The following is a 6,621-nucleotide window of genomic DNA, read 5'->3' as shown; positions in this document are numbered from 1 at the left end:
CCAATCTATTGCCATTCAGATAATAATCTGCCTTCCTGTTTTTGCCACCAAAATGGATAACCTCAAATATATCCACATTATATTGCATCTTCTATGCTTTTGCCCAATGAGCCAACCTGTCCAAATCATCCTGGAGTTTCTCAGCATCCTCCTCACAGCACACACGACCACCCAGCTTTGTGTCATCTGCAAATTTGGAGATATGACATCTAGTTGCCTTGTCTAGATCATTATTATATATTGTGAATAGCTGGGGTCCAAGGACCGATCCCTGCGGTACCTCACTAGTCACTGCCTGCCACTCGGAAAAAGACCCGCTTATTCCAACCCTTTGCTTTCTCTCTGCCAATCAGTTCTCTATCCAATTCAATACCTTGCCCACAATCCCATGTTGCTTAAATTAACACGCTAGTCTCTTAAGCGGGACCTTATCGAAAGCCTTCTGAAAGTCCAAATACAACACAACCACTGGTTCTCCCTTATCTATTTTACCAGTTACATCCTCAAAAAATTCCAGTAGGTTAGTCAAGCACGATTTACATTTTGTAAATCCATGTTGATTTTGTCCGATCCTGTCACTGTTTTCCAAGAGCTCTGCTATTACATCATTTATAATGGACTCTAGCATTTTCCCCATTACCGATGTCAGGCTTACCCGTCTGTAATTCCACATTTTCTCTCTACCACCTTTTTTCAATAGTGGGGTAATATTAGCTACACTCGAAACCATGGTTACTGTTCCAGATTCCATCGAATTTTGGAAGATGATCAGCAATGCATCTACTTTTTCTAGGGCCACTTCCTTAAGTACACTAGGATGTAGATTATCAGGCCCTGGGAATTTATCCGCCTTCAATCCCATCAATTTCCCTAACACCATTTCCGTACAAATACTGATTTCTTCCAGTTCCTCCTTTTCATCAGACCCTATGTTCCCCGACATCTCTGGGAGGTAATTTGTGTCCTCCTTTGTGAAGACAGAACCAAAATATGTATTTAATTGGTCGGACATTTCTTTGTTCCCCATTATAAATTCCCCTGATTCTGACTGCAAGGGACCTACGATTGACTTCACCTATGTTTTTCTCTTCGCATATCTATAACAGCTTTCACAGTCGGTTTTTATGTTCCCTGCAAGCTTACTCTTATTTCTATATTCCCTTTCTTAATTAATCCCTTTGTGCTGCTTTGTTGAATTCTAAACTGTTCTCAATCCTCACGTTTACTGCTTTTTCTGGCCAATTTATATGTCCTCTCCTTGGATTTTATGCTATCCCTAATTTCCCTTGGTAGCCACGGTTGAGTCACATTTTTCGTTTTATATTTATGCCAAACTGGGATGAACAAATACTGTAGTTGATCCATGCGGTCTTTGAATGTTTGCCATTGCATATCCACCATCAACCCTTTGAGTGACATTCCCCAAGCAATCCTACCCAACTTGCGCCTCAGACCGTCGTAGTTTCCTTTATTTAAATTTAGGTACCAAGCCTGTGAGTCGACAACGTCATTCTCCATCTGAATGATGAATTCGATCATATTATGATCGTCTGACTCAAGGGGCCTCGTACAACAAGATTGCTAATTAATCCTTTCTCGTTACAAAATACCCATTCTAATATGGCCTGATCTCTCTTTGGTTCCTCGACATATTGGTCCAGGAAACCATCCTGTAAACACTCCAGGAATTCCTACTCCACAGTAATGTTAAAAATTTGATTGATTGGAATTGTTCACTTTCCATCGTAATGAAGAATTGCATCATATTATGGTAACTCTTCCTAAATTATCCATAACAACTAAATTATGAATTAACCCCTTCTCATTGCACAATACCCAATCTAGGATAGCATGTTCCCTGGTTGGCTCCTTAACGTACTGGCCTAAATCACAATCCTGTGCACGCTCCAGTAATTCATCCTCCACTCTAATAATGCTAATTTGGTTTGGCCAGCCTATTTGTAGATTAAAACCACCCATGATTACTGTACAACCCTTGTTGCACTCATCTCTATTTTTCGGTTTGATGCCATCCCCTACAGATCCACTATTGTTTGGAGGCCTACAGACAACTCCCACCAATGTTGTCTGCCCCTTGGTGCTTCTTAGCTCCACCCAAACTGATTCTACATCTTGATTTTCTGAGCAAATATCCTTGCTCACTATTGCTCTGATGTCATCCTTTACTAACAGTGCCACCCCACCTCCTTTTCCTTCTTGACTTTCCTTCCTGAATATCAAATACCCCTGGATATTCAGCACCCAGTCTTGGTCACGCTGCAACCATGTCTCCGTAATCAAGTGCTCTGTACAGCGACAACTTTCTTCCTCCACTTCGAATTCCAGCTATCTTGAGATAAAACTATATCTTGAGATAAAACTATATATTGAGATATAAGCTGTGTCTTTATGCATTCCTCTACTTCACCTGACGAAGGAGCAGCGCTCCGAAAGCTTGTGATTTCAAATAAAACTGTTGGACTATAACCTGTTGAAGTGTGACTTCTTACATTTGTCCCCCCCAGTCCAACTCCGGCATCTCCACATCTTGAGATAAAGGCTAACATTCCACTAGTCTTTGTAATGATGTTCCTATCTTTCCACTAGATTTTACTAATTTCTGTACTTTGATTCCTAAATCTTTCCGATCCTCCATTTTCCCCAGTTTTTCACCAAATAAGAAATACAGGAATCTTGTTTTACGTCCAAATTGGAAGATCTCACACTTTTTCACTTTACATTCCATCTGCTACATTTTTCCCACTCACCCAATCCATCAATGTCCCTTTAAAGCTTTCTGCTCAAGAGTGCATTATTTACTGCGTCAGTTAAATTAATTTCACCAGCACACTTAAATATACGACTCCCTATTCCTTCTTTCAAGTCATTGTTAAATTTACTGAAAACCTGAGATTCAGTTCAGATCCCCGGTGGACACCACTAATCACATCCTGCCAGTGTGATTACAGAGCCATTATTCCTACTATCTGTCTCCAGCAATATAGTAAATTTCCTGTCCTTGAAGTCTATAAGTTTCCTCCAATTCCATGCACAAGCTAGTTGAATGCCTTCTGAGATTCCATTTGAATAACATCCATAGACAGTCCTTTACCTACCACTTTAGGTATCTCCTCAAAACGATGAACTAGTTTCGACAGAGATGACTTAACCTTTACAAATTCATGCTGGATCTCTCTGATCAGCTCATTTATTTCCGAATGCTCTGTCACTCTGTCCTAATAATAGATTGTTGTACATTCCCCACAACTGAGAGCAGTCTAATGAGCCCATAATTTCGTGGTTGATCTCTCGTTCCCTCTTAAATAATGCTCTGCGTCTTGCTATTTTCCAATCCAATCGTTCAATTCTTCAATCGAGAGACTTTTGGAAGATGATGACTCGATAGGATTACATAGGATTTCATCAGATATACGGCACAGAAACAGGCCATTCGGTCCAATCAGTCCATACCGGCGTTTATGCTACACTCGAGCCTCCTCCTGTCTAAATCTAAATCTGTCAGCGTAACACTCTGTTCCCTTCTCCCTCATCCTCATGTCCTGCCTCCCTGAAATGCATCTATACTATTCGGTTCAACCACTCACTTTGGAAGCGAGTTCCAAATTCTCACAACTGTTTGGGAAAATAAGTTTCTTCTCAATTATCTATTGGATTTCTTGGTGTCACTCTTCTAGTGATGGCCTCCAGTTATGCTCCTCCCCACAAGTGGAAACATTCTCTCCTTATCCAATCTATTAAAACCTTTCATAATATTATAAGCTCACTCCTCATCCTTCCTTTTTCAAGAGGAATGAGACCCAGCAATTTTATCTTTTCCTATATGTATACCATCACATTTTTGTATCATTCTTGTAAATCTCATCTGCCCTTTCTCCCTTGAATCTAAATCCTTTTTAACATATGGCGACCAGAACTGCAAGCAGTACTCTAAATGCAGTCCAACAAAGGTTCAATGCAGGCTCAGCATAACTTCGCTACTTTTCTGTTGTGTCCTTCTAGAATAAACCCTAGTGCTTGATTTGTTTCTAAGTGGCCTTGCTAACCTATGTCGCAAATTTAAGTGAATGTATGTATTTGAAATCAGTGGAAATGTTGTTCCTCTACCCCACCTAGATTCGAACCTACCAAGTGATAAGTGACCTCCCTATTCTTCCTGCCTAAAGGTATTACCTCGTATGTATCTATGTTGAACTTAATTTGCCAATTATTTGCTCATTCTTCGAGTTTATTAACATCCCCCTATAATGGATTGCACTCCTCCAGATTATTGACTATTGCCCCAATTTGTTATCATCTGCAAATTCAGAAATTGTGTTTTGATTGAATAGTTTAAATCGTTAATGTAAATTGTGAACAGCAGTGATCTCAGCACTGATCGTTGTGGAACACCAAAACGCACCTTCTGCCACTGTGAATAGAAAAGCTTTACTCCCACTCTCTGCTTTCTGTCTTGAAGCCAGCTAGCAACCTACTCTGCTACTTATCTCGTGACTCCGCATACTCTGACCTTATTCGGTAGTCTATTGATTGGACAAATCAAATTCGCCAAGGTAGCCTTGAGGAGGAGTTCATAGTGTGTATCTGGGATGGTTTCCTAGAACAGTATAGAAACATAGAAACATAGAAGAGGGGGCAGGTGCAGGTCATTCGGACCCTCCAGCCTACTCCGCCATTTAATGAGATCATGGCTGATCATCCAAATGCAGTACCTGTCCTGCTTTCTCCCCATATCACTTGATCCCTTTAGCCTCAAGAAATATATCTAACTACTACTTGAATATATTTAATGATTTTGGCCTCAGCTGCCCTATGTGGCAGAGAATTCCAGTTTCACCACTCTCTGGGTGAAGAAATTCCTCTTCATCTCAGTCCTAAATGGTTTACCCCTTATCCTTAGACTGTGAACCCTGCTTCTGAACTCCCCGCCATGGGGAACATCCTTCCTGCATCTAGTCTGTCTAGTCCTGTTAGAATAGTACAAGTTTCAATGAGATCCCCACTCATTCTTCTAAACTCTAGCGAATGTAAGCCAAATCGACCGAATCTCTCCTCATACGTCATTCCTGCAATCCCAGGTATCAGTCTGATGAATCTTCGCTGCACTATCTACATGGCAAGAACATCCTTCCTCAGATAAGGCGACCAAAACTGCACACAACACTCAAGGTGTGGTCTCATCAAGGAATGTACAACTGCAGCAAGACATCGTTGTTCCTGTACTCGAATCCTCTCGCTAAGAAGTCCAACATACCATTTGCCTTCTTAAAAGCCTGCTGCACCTGCATGCTTACCTTCAGCGACTGGTGCACATGGACACCCAGGTCTCTTTGCACTTCCCCTTTTCCCAATCTATTGCCTTTCAGGTAATAATCTGCCTTCCTGTTTTTGCCAGGGACGTAGATAATCTCGCATGTATTCACATTATGCTGCATTTGCCATGCATCTGCCCAATCACCCATCCTATACAAATCGTACTGATGTTGTTCTACATCCTCCTCACAGCACACACGCCCACCCAGCTTTGTGTCATCTGCAAACTTAGAGATATTATATCTAGTTCCCTCCTCTGGATCATTTATATATATTGTCAATAGCTGGGGTCCTAGCACCGATCCCTGCTGTACCCCACTAGTCACTGCCTGCCACTCGGAAAAAGACACATTTATGCCAACTCTTTGCTTCCTGTCTGCCAACCACTTCACTACCCAAGACAGTACCTTACCCCAATCCAATGTGCATTAACTTTACACACTAATCTCTTACGTGGGACCTTATTGAAAGCCTTCTGAAAGTCCAAATACACCACATCCACTGGTTATACCTTATCTATTTTACGAGTTACATCCTCAAAAAATTACAGTAGGTTACTGAACATGATTTACCTTTTGTAAATCCATGTTGACTTTCTGATCCTGTCATTGTTTTCCAAGTACTCTGCTATTACAACTTTTATAATGGACTCTAGAATTTTCCTCACTACTGTTGTCAGGCTTACCGTTTCTTAATTCCCCGTTTACTCTCTACCGCTCTTTTTAAATTTTGGGGTTACATTAGCTATCCTCCAATCCATGGGAACTGTTCCAGAATATTTAGAATTTTGGAAGATGACCAGCAATGTATCTACTATTTCTAGGGCCACTTCCTTCGGTACTCTTGGATGTAGATTATCAGGCCCTGGGGATTTATCGGCCTTCAATCCCATCAATTTCCCTGACACCATTTCCCAACAAATACTGATTTCATTCAATTCCTCCCTCTCATTAGACCTATGTTACCCGACGCTTGACTTCACCAATCTCTTTCTCTTAACTAATCTATAGAAGCTTTTACAGTCTGTTTTTATGTTCTCTACAAGCTTACACTTATGAACTATTTTCCTATTCTTAATTAATCCCTTTCTCTTCCTTTGCTGAATATTAAGGGCTCCGAATCCTCAGGGTTGCTGCTTTTTCTGGCCAAATTGTATGTCCTCTCCTTGGATCTTATGCAATCCCTAATTTCCCTTGTTAGCTACGGTTGAGTCACATTTTGTTTTATTTTTATGCAAGCAGGGCTGAAAAAATTCTATAGTTCATACATGCGATCTTTAAATATTTGCCA

The sequence above is a fragment of the Somniosus microcephalus genome, unplaced genomic scaffold (assembly GCF_052327205.1).
Source record: "Somniosus microcephalus isolate GS21.2 unplaced genomic scaffold, FLI_Smic_1.0 unresolved_chr6, whole genome shotgun sequence".
Lineage (NCBI taxonomy): Eukaryota > Metazoa > Chordata > Chondrichthyes > Squaliformes > Somniosidae > Somniosus > Somniosus microcephalus.
Note: the sequence above shows the minus strand (reverse complement) of the source record.